This window comes from Cupressus sempervirens, chromosome 5 (genome assembly GCF_028749045.1).
Source record: "Cupressus sempervirens isolate cs-2001-9-10 chromosome 5, ASM2874904v1, whole genome shotgun sequence".
Taxonomy (NCBI): Eukaryota; Viridiplantae; Streptophyta; class Pinopsida; order Cupressales; family Cupressaceae; genus Cupressus; species Cupressus sempervirens.
The window spans coordinates 620,577,273-620,591,855 of NC_143122.1; positions in this window are offsets into that span (position 1 = coordinate 620,577,273).

A 14,583-nucleotide genomic window follows, 5' to 3' on the forward strand; every position below is an offset into this window, starting at 1 on the left:
ATCAATAGCTTGCAAATTGTAGAAGAAGACAAGAAAACAAAATAACTATGACATAAATTCACTATTGCAGTTTGAAACTGTCATTCAATCATTGCAATCATTGAAAAATGGTCTATGGGGCATCTTTTGGGGCCCAACGGGTACCTTAGAATCAAGTACCAATTATTTAAGAATTAGGTACCTAATTTTTAAATAATCAACTACCCAATTATAAATTGGGCACTCAATTTTTAAATAATTGAGTACTTGACTTTTTAAAAATTGAGTGCTCGATTTGGTTAACAACTAAATTCAAATCAGGTACCCAATTTTTGAATTGCAAATTGGGTGCCTGATTCTAGTGCCATGGGTGGGAATTTTCCATGGGTGCAAATTTACATGGGTTTTTGCCTTGGGGAAAGGCATGGCATAGACTCAATCCCACCAAGCCTATGCCTTTATGAACCAATTTTTGACTAAGGCATTTAATTAACAATTTCAAGGATTGTTGTAATTTTTTATATGGTTGTCCCCACTGAATTTTTTGACAAAACAAAAACCCATTATAGGCCAAACTATTTTGATTTTAAAAATGTAAATTTTATAGTGTTATGAGTTAATTTGCTATTTTTTCATTATTTATTAATCAAAAGTATCTCTTAAACATTAAATAGCGACATTCACTAAAATTTTAATAACTTTTTTAAAATTTGATATTTTGTAAATTAATTTACATGTCATCAATCCTCACACAATTCTTTTAAAGTTTAAAAAAAATTCCAAATAAAATAAAATAAAATAAAATTATGGCATCCGTACATGAGAGATTTTAGAGATTAGCTTAATCGTCAATTAAAAATTAATTTAAAAAAATATTCATTAAAAAATTCAAAAAAATCATTCTCACCAATCTTTGGTGTGTTAGGTAACTTTATTTAAAAGGATTTACAAAAATTCATTTAGTTGTGTCAACTTATGGTGTTCATACACGAGCGTGGTATGGTCTTGAAACAAGCATTTTGAAAAAGTGTTTTTTAAAGATCCATACCAAAAAAAAAAATCTATCATATGAGTATACAAATAAATTACATATTCAAAAAGAAGATCTTAGGAACTAAAATTTTTATTCTTGGAGTTTTTTTATATTTAATCTCTAAATGGCTCAAATTTTGGCATAAATTGACAATATATTTCAAAAACAGTTCCACTTTTGGGCCAAAAGTGAGACCCAACTTCTTGCACTGACCCAGATCATGTTATGACATGTTAGACCATGTACTATATTTTTAAGACTTCTTATCTTAATAGCGTATGAATTATAGATTATTATGTTATCGTGTTGTACATATGAACTGTTTTCTTTAATTTGACATATTTTATTCATGTTATGACACATTTTGTAAGTATATTGTACATGAACAATAATTTTAATTATTTATATAGGAATATTAATTTAAACATGTTTGAAAAATAATTTTAATCATTTATATAGGAATGTTAATTTGAACATTAATTTGTAATATCAAGTGCACACCGTTAACTTTCAAATAGAAGTAAACTCTTGTTTTTAGATGTTTACAACATGTTTCACAATATATATAAGACAATGTGAATGACATAAATAGAAGTGAACTCAAAATATGAAATTGGTTTAACACATTTCTTCAAATGAGGTCTTGCAAAATAAATTTTTAAAACAAAAACATGTGCTAATAAAAGCATAAATTAATATGAGCTATCTAAATTATGTAAATATGTGTAATTTCTATGTACTCACTATGTGTAATTGCACAAGATGTTGATGTTCAATCCACCTTAAACATTTTAATTTGCATAAATTGTAATTGAGAGTTGAATAAGAGGGATATATAAGTTCTCTAATTTACTATTGACAACGCATACATAAATTTAATTTAATTATATAAAAATAGCACAATAAATAAAAAACTTACTTGTGTTTGATCTAAATGTAGTCATCCCACTGTACCATCTGCATCCTCTCTCTTTAGCAATGCATTTATGATTATCTTGTGCTCGTCCATTGAAATTGTCCATAATACCTTATTGGTGGGTCTCCTTTTGTAACTTTCTAATTTTATATTCATTGCCAAAACCAAATAACAATAGTGTAAAATCTTCTTTTCAAATTAGTAGTCTTCAAATGCTGGTAAACCATTTCTTCTTGTTAGGTATGTATGTAGCCAGGTGCTAGTTACAATGATGGATCCAATTGGATACTCAAAACCATCATCATCTACTTGATGAAATATCAATTTTTTCTTAGGTTCCACACATCTAGTTAACCAATACTCATTCTTTTCATCATTATCATTAGGTGCAATAATAACATATATACGTCCTACAAGATAAGATAAAGCACATAAAAATTTTAATCACATGTGTACATATATAAATAATATATTAAAGATATGTACTTGAATTATATTAATGACATGTATATAAACAAATAATATAAGTTGAGGCATGATCACAACAAAATTTAATTTAATTGTGCATACTAGGTTTTATGAGGTCTAAAATACGACCATAGTCTTCTAATGCAAAAGTAACATTTTGGCCTTCACTTACTATATCATCTTGAAAGTGTGTGTCAGTAGGTTCTAACAATTTTTGTTGCTAATCTTCAACCCATTCTATATTCTTGCATTCTTCTCATTCACCTACAAGATTAAACTGACAAAAACAAGCAAGCTCCCTAGTCTATATAGTCCAAGTATTAGACTTTGAACTCCTAAATGGATGTCATTTAGCTGACCCGCTAATTGTCTCATAGTCATATCTTGAAAGGATATTCTTATCTTCAACTAGGCAGAAGAAACATTTGATTATAAAATTATGAGTTTATCTTGTGTATAATTATTTGTTACACCATTTAACAATCTCATGTGTATTTTTTAATTTGGCTTTTTCCTCAAATTTTAACTACTCTCTACTAAGGGCTCTCTTCAAGCATGCACTAACACCATCATGTTCTCCTTTACCATGTCTAGCCTCGAAAAAACTCCACACATGTTGGATATTAGTTTGCCTATTTGTCTTACTCAACCAATAGAACATTCTAGCATTCTTGAATTGTCTTGTACAATTATCTAACCATATCCAATGTTGTGTCATTTGAATTTTCCTCTCTTTTAAATTATCATAAAAGACCTTAAAACGATATTGGACAAATTGATGAATGAAGTTTATTATCACTCATATAGAAATGGTACTCTCTCAATATTTTTTGATCCTCCTCTATACTATCAGGTGCATGCCTATAAACTATATGGGCATAAATTGTTACTCACACTAAATTGTAATATTATGGCTATACCTCATCTTGTGGTGCAAGTGTGTAGTTCTCTACAAAGTCAACAACTAAAAGTATAGTACCAATTGAAAATTTATTCTTACATATGTGAAATTGTCCATAAAGTCATCTAGAATATTTAGTGTTTAACATATTTTGGTATAATCACACTCTTAAACTCATATACAGATGCATGACAACTAACTTTATCTATAACTAGATCACACCTTCCAATCTTCCCATCCTATTGGAATTACAATAGGAAAGGTAAACTTTTGAGGGGGGGTGTAATTAGTAGTTTACACTAGGACCGATAAAACTTTCACCGCACATCCATCTCATAGATTTAAAAAATAAACTAAAATTCCATGTAAAGCATGTATATCTAATGCATGTAAGCAAGTAAATATTCACACATTTAACACCAGATATGATCACCCATAAACCCTCCAATGAGAAGGTAAAATTGGAGTGGGGATGACACCCACAAATTTTCACTGTTGTAGTAATAAAATGTATCCAATGAAGGTTACAATGTTACTATGTCACTCAACATCTAAAGTCTCTGATGCTCACTATATACTAATCTTTTTGTTGTGACTCGACATATGTATCACTTGGCATCCACTATTTACTCAGCTTCTATGTTACTCAACATACACTATTTGCTCAGCACTTGAGTGACTCGACACTCATTGTTGACTCAGCATGCTCTATAACATACATGTTGTATTTGGTATGTGCTACTTGTTTGACATGAACAAAGTAAATAACTTAAGTGTGTTGACACTCACTTGTCAAAACCAATCTGAGATCAACAATCTCCCCCTTTGACATGAGTGTCAAAAACACTTGAGTATACATTAATATCCTTCTACTTACAAGCATAACATATATCTAACTCAGCTTATATGCAAAACTTTAAAATTTCAAAATTTTGCAATAACTTAGATACCTCAAAATCTAATAACTCCCCCTGAGTTGATATGTTTGTTCTATATCCAAAATTTTGTACTCCTGCTGAGTATGCTCAACTGATACTCTTTGACTTCATGCAGTTTTGTGCTTGCTCTTCCCTTATCTTATTCTATTTCAGCTATTCCCTTTTTCTAATTTCTCCCATTCTTCTTATCTCCCCCTTTTCTTGTTCTCCCCCATTTCTCACTCTCCTTATATCCCCCAAAATATATATCTCCCCCGTTTTGACACTTATGTCAATGACCTATACACTTATTGTGTGTTTGTCCAAAAAGGATTTATGGAAATCTAGGATTCTCTTGAGAGCTACATCCCAATTCTCACATGCTACATCCAAAGATTTTATTTAGATGGCCAGCTTAGTAGCAAGGTGGTCTAGACCATCTAGTGTAGATAGATTTGGGTCTTTCTTCATTAGGGTTTCAGCATAGCCTAGTTTCTTGTGCAAAATTTCCATATGAGGAGTCAAAGTGGTCTGAATGCTAATCAGTTTGGCCCTTATATTGGCCTCATCTACTGAAAATGTAGCTAACTGACTCTAGGTTTGAAGCAATGTCCTAAAGTGCTTCTCACTACGAGCTAGTGTCATTAGCAGTTTTGCACTTGATGAACTTGTCTAACTTTCCAAACTCAGAATGTGACTTCTGGTCTCTTGGGTGAATAGTGTTGGGTTAAAAAATTTAGTGTACAATGAGAAAATATTCTCAAGTACCTTCTTCACATCCTCAACCTTAGTTGTCAATGAAACTTGTGTTAGTGCTATGTCACCTGATATCTTTTCATTGACTTTGCTCTAAAATTTATTTTCTGACCATTCTAGCAATTTTGCATTTGAATCTAGGTCAACATCACTCACCTTTTCCACTATGTTTGTTAGTTGTTCAATTAGTGGATTGGTCTCATCTGCAGTTAGCAAACTAAATGCATCTAAGAAGATGTCTTTAATATCCTATAGTGCTTTCTTCTTCTTGTGCTCCCTTCTAAGCATTTCTTGATGCTTTTTCCTTGCTAGTGCTTGTTGCAATATGCCCATTTTTTCTATGGTCATGGTATCATAATCATACTTGGGAAATATGATTTATTCATCAAGGCTTACATCTCCATATTGGATTACTTCTTTAGCTTTTGATGAAGTTGGGCTCGCCACTAAGATCTGTAATGGAGTTGCATCTGTGCTCAGCTTCTGAAGAGTTTGAGTGGAAGGAGTTTCAAATGCTAGTAAGGTTACTAGGGCTTGTATAGATTCTCGCTCCTTCATTCTAGGTGTCTTCTCTATCTCTTTAGCCTTTCCCTATTCCATTACAATGACTTCACTTGCACCTTGATCTTATGTTGTAGGTGCCCGCTTAGCTCAATATCAATCAGAGTCTTTTGTAGCTCATCCACACTGACCAACATAGGATTAGCACATAATTGCACCTACAATGTAGTCTAATCAAGTATTTTATTAAAATCTTCCTCTATAAGGGGATTGATGTTCTGAGTTGTGACATTAGAAACATCCTTAAACATTATTGTTTGAGTGTTTTCACTTGTGATATGTTGAGGGATGACACTCGGTAATTGTGTGTCTTGCACACTCTGTTCTTCATGTTGCTTTGGCTCAACTATTGTCTTGTCATCTATTTGCATTTTTGTTCCTTCCTCAATAGTAACATCATGATCATCTTCTTCATCATCTTTCACTTCAATGATTTATTGTTCACAATTCTTGACTGTACTCAACCCATAAGTGGGCTTCCACATTTGTGTGGACTTCTTAACTACATCCTCAATATTGTTTTGTAAAATGTTGAAGGCTTTGTATTTAGGTGTAAACCTAACTGTATATTTCTTCATAGCCTTAGCAATGTTTTCCTTAGTTAGTTCAAACATCACTTGTGCTAGAGATGTTTCTCTGATTTGTCTTTCCAAGTTCAGACAATATTGTCACTTTTGCTCAACTCTATCATATAAACTCTCTGTGTAGTGCCTACCCTAGTTTGCATTTTTGCTTTCATAACCGAACTCTTTAGGCTAGTTTTATACTTGATGACTAGTAGTATTGTTTTGAGATTATTAGATATTGTTTCAAATTCAGTTAATTTTATGATGAGGTTACTTGGAACTTTGTACTTCATGTATGCATGATGATTAATTATAGTGTTTTAAGTTATTGATGATGTTTAGTTAGATGGATTATTATGTGTTTTCTTATGGACACTTACTCTATACTACATGTGTATGTTGTGCATAATTGTTTTCTTTCTGTATGGCATTTTTGATGTGGTTAAGGAAGGGAATTATAGTCACTTGCTAGTCGTGATCTACACAATGCACCACTTCTTGCCATTGCCTATTTAGCTTAGAATATTGTGCATGTACATGCATGGATTTTATGCAGGTTGCAGGTACCAGGTATCAACTTCCCTAAATTTCTAGGATGAGCATAACCTATCGCATTTTCTCAATGGTAAGAGAGGGGAGATAAATTCTTAAGTCCAAATCCTAAACCTTTAAGCCATTTGTCCTAGAAAATTTAGACAAGTATCTGAGTTGTGTACCCTCTGAATGTGTCGCATGACGTTAATTCATGATTATTAACCCTTAAGTTTGATTTGTGTGTGTTTTCTTTGATGAGTTTTCATATTTTATTTTATGAGTCTTTGGTGATTTTTCTATTAATTAAGTCTAATTAAAAGATTAAATTAATGATTTAATTTAATGGAAAATTATCGTGATATTTTAATATTTAATTATATTTAATTAATTGGGAAATTAATAAATAAAAAGAATTAAATATAAAGCTAAAAGTTTAATTTAGAATGTGATAATATTTATTTAATTTAACAATAATATATTTAGAGTTCATTTTTAAATAAATGCTAAATATTATTATTATTTAAGTTAATAAATATTTTATCAATTAAGTTTCGAAAATAAATTTAAAAAGTGAAAAGATATTAATTTATTAAAAGTTTTGAGTTTTCATGATGCGTGCTTGAGATGAAAATATAAGAAATTAATTAAAAAGATAAAACAAGTGAATTTAATAAAGATATTTTAATTGCATAAAGTGCGCATGAGATTAAAATTTAATAAAATTAATTAGAAGAGGAGTCAAGTAAAATTAAATAAAGTAATTTAATAATTTATTTAAATATGCATGGGAAAGATTAAGAAAAGATTAAGGAAAGTTAATTTAGAGTTGAAGTTTGGTGAGTAGAGAGTTCTCCTAGGTGAATGCACAATTAGTGCCCCAATTTGAGGAGAGAACTCCTTATCACCAATTGAGGGTTCTTTTTTGGGGGATGCAAATTTTGGAAGCAATTTTGGAAGAAAATTTTGGAAGGAAAATTTTGAGAAAATTGTTAGAGAGAAGTTCTTGGATAGAAGTGAATTCTCTCACAAATCTTCTGGGCATTGCGATTTTGGCATCAAAACTAGGTAGGTTCTTGAGTTTTGTTCACCCAGTTAGAATTATGTTATTTAGATAGTTTTGTCTTCTTCATGATTGTTGAAATTGATTCTCTAGATTTCATTGTATGAATCTATTGCTCTCTTGTTCTAAATCTATGATATTTGTATTGTATATCATCTATATAATAAGATTGAAAGAAGAAGAAAAATCAACTAGAGACCCTCGTTCCGTAGATGAGAGAAAATAGAATTTAAATTTGGGTAAGGTTTGAAAGAGAAGAAAATTCTAAAATGGGAAATTCGAATGGTTGATAGTAATTCTTCTATTAGGCTATATTTGCAAATGATATTAGAAAAAAATATTTTATATATATATATATATATATATATATATTGGGGGGGTTATTGTTTATAGAATTTATATAAAATATATATTTTTTTAAATACATGTTGAAATGTTGTTTTAAAAATTTTAATTTAAAAAAATATAATAAAATATTATTGTAGGGAGGCGGGGCCACCACCCCCACCTCTCAACCCACTTACCTTATACTACTAGCAGCCATACTATTGTCGCAGGGGCTGCATTAGCAGCCGCTGCTATAGGCCCAACATCAGCAGAGGTTGCACGACAGCCACTGACACTTTATATGCAGTGGGGTGTATATTAATTTGATTAAAGTTTTTTTTTTTAAATTATAAATTTATTACATTTGTTATATATTAATAATGTTTTATTAATAATTTATATAATATAACGTTTATTATTAATTACTAATATTTTAATTAATAAGTTTTATTATTAATTTTTATTAAGAAATTTTAATATTAATTTAATTAGTATTTAATAAACTCATTATTAAGTGATAATATTAATTTAATTATCATTTAATAATGTTTAATAAATAAGTTTTAATTATTAAATTAATTATTGAATGGGTTCCTATTAATTATTAATATTTAATAATTAATAAGATGTTAGGGAAGAATTAGATTTATTTTACTATTAATAATAAATTTTATTTTATTGAAATTGTTAATCATTTTATTTAAAGTTAATGGGGATTATTTTAATATTTTAAATAAACAATTATCCTTAGATCATTTAAACCAAGAGATTTAAAATAGAATAGGGGTAATGGTGCCTTTTTATTTGAATATCAGAATGGGTTAAATTATAGGGGTAAACGATGATTCTTATCTACTTGAAAACTTATACTAAAATGAAAATTGAAACCTTACATTTAACCCAACCATGTGTTTTCAAAATAAACTAAAGCATGAAACTTACAATTTGTTAAATGTATGTTGCCTATGTTTTGGGGTCTTCGGGTTTTGACTTAGCGTTGACCAGTTTTAGGAAGTTACCAGAGGCTTGGGGATAATGTGTTTGTGATGTCATGTTGATATTTTATTCTTGATCTTTTTAACCGAACCATGGTAATGTATTTCGTATGCTCTATGATATGTTTGTATTTACCATTCATTATTGCTTCCCAGTGATCTTGTGTGACACTGAGGTGAATGTATGACTTGTTTGACTTAACCATTTATGAGTCCTTGATGAGTTATTATTTGAATTGCTTTCAGAATGCTTTGAAATGACTAAAGTCTTTGTTTTCTTTGATCTTCGTAATGTAATGTTGTGACATGTTTGACTTAACCATTTTGAGCCATTGATCAATATTATTAGGATACTTTTTGGTTGCTTGTTGAGAACTAATGGGTATTCTGGTTTATCTTAGGATGCTTTCTAATTGCTCATAAAGAACTGATGTGGTTATTATGATTTATCTTTGATGCTTTCCAGTCACTTGTGTATGACTGAGGTGATTTTTATATGATTATTGATTTGTGCTTTTATGAGCCTAGGTTAGGTTATCTACATGTAGTGTCAAGAAGTGGCTTGCAATGGGGGTTGAGGCCCTAAGTGGTTCCTAGGGTAACTCATTGTAAGTTGTTTAATAAGTGAAAAAATTACACTAAATGAGAATAAAATGAACCTAATAAGAGTCTTTGTATGTTCTTGCCCATGCCTTGAGTGCTAGTACAGACTAGGATGGGAGTAGAGAGAATGCTTGGTTGCAACCTTGCATTCCATGGTATGCTTTGTCAATATGAGAGGATACTAGTGGCCACATAGGGATCACTAGGAACCCTGGGGTCCTAAGAGATTGCCAAGATAACTCCAATGTGATTCGTGTGATGACACTTGTTTGCTTACATAGTAGGTTTCCTACATGTCTTGTGTGCCTCTGGGTATTAGGTGTCGATCTATTTTGGAACCCTTGATTTAGAATACTTTTAGGATTTCCTAGACTTAGAGTGTACTTTTGATATGTGGTTTGATATCCTATTTGGGACTTGAGACTATCTCCTTAGTGCAATAAGAGTGGGCCATTTAGGTTCCACGTAGTCGGGTGATAGTGCTTTTTCACTCTTACCATTGAGATCCATTCGTACTCACCATGGCTAGAGCTTCCTTGCCTGCATTTACTTTCATTACTTCTATGTATCATTTGATAGATGGTTATACTTTATGATGGATGTTTATATCTTTTATAATGGATGGATGTATCATGTATGGTGGATGGTTTCATTTATTTTACTGTACTTTGTATCATGGATCCGAGGAGGATGATGTATTTCTATTTCTACATATGTATATTCTTTTAAGCCTTTCATACCCTATGACATGCATAGTGGATGATTGAGCATTTACAATTTAATTTGTCAAGAGGCATTCAGAACAAATTATATTAAATAGACATTGGAATTTATAATTATTCTTTCATATGGATGTGGCATTTGATGGACATAGTATTAGATTAAATTTATATGTGATTCAACATCTTGGGATCCTTAAAAAATGTAACCTATTATGTATTTTTAGTTGATTGCATGTTATTGCTTCCACTACTATGTGTTTGATGTGTATGTTTTTTATTAAGAAAAACAGGTTTTGCAGGGACCTAAAACCTAAAAGTTTTACAACATAAAAGTTGACATTAAAGTCTAGCAAAACATGAAACAACAACCAATAGCCAAAAAGAAAAAAAAGGCCAGAGGCTAGGAGGAAAAATCCAACCGCTAGACTAACAAGGAAAACCAAACCTAATGGTTCTCCTTATCCAGATCCTGCAGAGATTTTGTAGCTTCATTATCCTTCTAGTTGTCTGCTCCTTCCTGATTAATGTTCCAGGCTTCCTCCCGGTCCAAATGATCCACCTGGTCCCTACCAACATTTAGATTGGCCTCTTCCTTACCATTGTTATGGCTAGTCAGATTCCTCGTGTTCCCCCCGATGCTAACTCTCATAAGAGTATCCCCCAGGTTGACAATGTTCTCATTCAAAGTGTGCAGAGTGCCCACAATTTGATTAGTTAGAATCTAGATGATATTGTCTAACATCTGGACTTTCTATTCAACCAGGGGAAATCTATCCTTCTGATCATTTTTGGAATCCTGGCCGTTGCAGTGCTTCTGGCTATCATCCTAGTCATTCATCCTTCTGGTGTTCTCTTGGACTCTGCAAGGGCTCTAGCTACTATCCTGGATAATCTTTTTTTTAAGAGCCTTGATTTCCTGAAACAACCATTTGATAGATCAGAAGTTATCTATCAAGCCATTCTTCATGTTGTTCAGAAGGTCAAAACCAGATTCTTGCATGTTATTAGACAAGACCAGAAGAGCAGGGTCAATGAGCTCATCATAATGAGTTGTGCTGTCAAGGTCCTCCATCACCTAGATGTTCATTGGCTCTCTAAAAATTCCCAACCTAGCAATATCCATGTTAAAATTCCTCCAAGCCCTCCTCCTATCCTTTCTTATCACCTCCCCACTTTTTTTCACAGTCTTCTCCTTAGGCAAGGAAGAGGGCGAGATAGGACCAGGGATCTTGGAGGTCAGAGCGATGGGGTCTTCCCGAAGTAGGGCTTGGTCCACTTTTCTTTTTCTGGATTTATCCAGGGGAGCATCAAGGGTATCAAGGGTTTCTTCCCTATCTCTCTCCCACCCCTTTTCCTCATCCTTCATAGTGTCCTTCCCCTTTGCATTCTCCTCATCCTCAAACTCAGACTCAGTCTCCTCTTCTTCTTCACTGTCTTCTTTCTCCTCCTAGGGCTTAGGCTTGGGAAGAATGCGGGGGGGGGGGGAGACCTCTGGGGCTCTTTCTGCTAGGAAAGTGAGGGTTGTGGGTAGTAGAGATGGATTTGGTGGAATAATCCCCATCCTCAGATTTAGCAACTTGAACATCCTCAGAGTCTAAACTAGCAGTGTCCTCCAAAGCATTACCCGGGTCACCGAGGGATTTTCCCCTACTACGAGCTTTCAAAAACTTATAAACCAAAAGGAGAAGGTCTTCGTGGAGGGTAGGATTAGTGATGGGTTTTCTCTTGAAACCCTCAATATTCTTAGACATGGAGGTGAAAAGAAAGAAAGGAAAGGAAATTTTAACAACATGCCTAAAGTGGTTAAGCAACACAAAATGGTGCGTTCTTATCCTATTGAACCTAGAGTCAAGAGTGATATACTCAATGAGAATCCTGAGAACATACCTCCAAAATTTTTTGATGGATTCCATCTCATAGTAAGTGTCTATCTTGATAATTTTGTTCCTCTCAGCATCATCCTTGACAAATTCACTAACAGCATTAGTCGACATCTTTTTATTCCTGAAGAAGTTTATGCCAACCTGAGGGATTTTCATCACCTCCGCTATCAAGCCCTCAATGATTTGGTTGGCGACACCATCTATTTTTACTTTCCCATTGTTTCATGTTTCCACCATCCCCTTGGTAACCCCAGCATCGAAGCCATGAAGCTTCTCCATGAATCTGGCTATACCCCCTTTTTCGAGCTTGTGCCAAACCTTCTCCTTCCCCTTCCACTTCTCTGTTTCCCCCCAAGGCTCTCTTCTGATCCTTTCCCCTACCATGTTAAACTTTGATTCTATAAACCATATTCCTCTAACAGAAATGCTAAGCTCATTTTTCCTTGAGATGTTGAAAACAAAAACATAATTACAATTTTTGGTGGTTTTGTTCATGCTAGCACTCAAAGCATGCCATCTATACACATGATTATGACTTGAAAAGAGCTTCGCATGACTTCTAATTACACCCCTTCCAATGTGTGATTTTGCATATCTTTCCAAAGCACTACCAAGATTTCATCTTTGTTCATCTATGTCATCATTGAGTTTTTGGTAACGGCATCATTGGCGAACCAATCAGCAACTGAGTTGGCTTCTTGGTAAGTGTGGTTGATGAAAGTCCTTTTGAACTTTCCCAAGTCAGATCTAAGGTCCTCAATGATGTTATTGATCATCCAAGAGGGCAGGGCATGTCCTTTGGTACAATTGATAATGTTTAGGGAGTCACCCTCAAGCCATAGGCTCTCGATCTCGAAAGCCAGGGCTAGCTTAACAATCTGTCTGGCCACATTGGTTTCAGCAAAGTGATTGGTTTGGTGACCAAGAGGGAAAGAAATAGCCACAATTCCTCCTCCCAAACAATTTCTAATGATGCCACCACTACTGGCCAGTCTGGGATTCCCCTTAGCTGCCCCATCAAAGTTGGCTTTGTGCCAATCCTCAGGGGGGAAGGACCATCTTGCTTCCTATCTTCTCTTGTCCCTATCTTTCTTCCTAGATTTACTCTTCCCTCCTCCTTTGATGTATCCTCCCTTTGTAATGGAAAAGTTCTCCATAGTTAGACCTTCAATTTTTTCTGCAATTATGAACTCCGGAGCCTCTCTATCTTTGACGATTCATTTGTTGCGCTCTTTCCAGATTCCCCAGCAAAAGTGTGGGAGAATCCAGGAGCTGAAGAGTTGAGTATCCAAAAAAAAGTGGTGGCTTCTCCATTAGCAAAAGAAGTATTGGATGTTGGCATGGGGGCACCAGCTAAAACCAAGATCCTTGGTTAGAAGATTCCACACCTTAGAGGAATAGGGGTAGAGGATGAATAGGTGATTTACTGATTCTAGGTTAAGCTTGCAAATGTTGCGCCTATTGGGGATAAATTGGCCTTTCTTGGCTAAATTGTCTAGGGTAAGAATTTTTTCTTGCAATAGCAGCCAAAAAAAGATATTAGTTTTGGGAGTGAGGCCAAAAATCTAGGCATTGGCTCATAAAGGCTTCTCCATTCTGGCCCATAAGGAGAAGTAGCTAGAGGCAACAGAGAAAAGCCCATCCAAGTTATCATCCCAAATGACAGAGTCATTGTTGTTGTTGATGGGGGTGGCATTCAAAAAAATCATCAAAGGGATAAGGTCTAGGGATAGCTCAGAGAGGTCCTGCTAACCTTGACTAGTTCTGTAATCACTGACTTGCATACCATAACTTTCAACGCACTATTCTGCCCATCTTTGATAAATGGGGTGGTTGATAAGAGGTCCCTGACTAGTCCAATTGTCCTACCAGAATCAGATATTATCCCCATTGCCAACTTTCCATTTGGCCTTTGACTTGGCTAGGGGTCTCTAGCCTTTGAGATCCCATTCCAGATATAGGACCCCTAGGGAATCTCAGTCTCTTTTATCAGGAAGTTAAAGAATTTTCTTCTTAGATATTTCTCGGTCAGGATATCCCTCTAAACAACTATGTTTTGAAAGATATGTCATAACTATTTGGCCAAAAGGGTGTTGTTGAGGTGTTTAATCTTTCTAATGCCTAGACCTCCATAGTATTTTGGGAGACAGACAAGGTCCCAGGTGACAAGGTGATATCTCTTATGGTCATCAACCCCTGACCAGAGGAAGTCCCTCTAAATCTTCTCCATTCTATCTGCATGTTTGGCCGGGATTCCAAAGAGGCTTAAAGCATAAGTGGGGAGGTTCTGGAATATGGATTTCACCAGGGTACACTTGCCAGCTTGGCTAAGGGTGGCCCCTTTCCATCTAGCAAGTTTCTT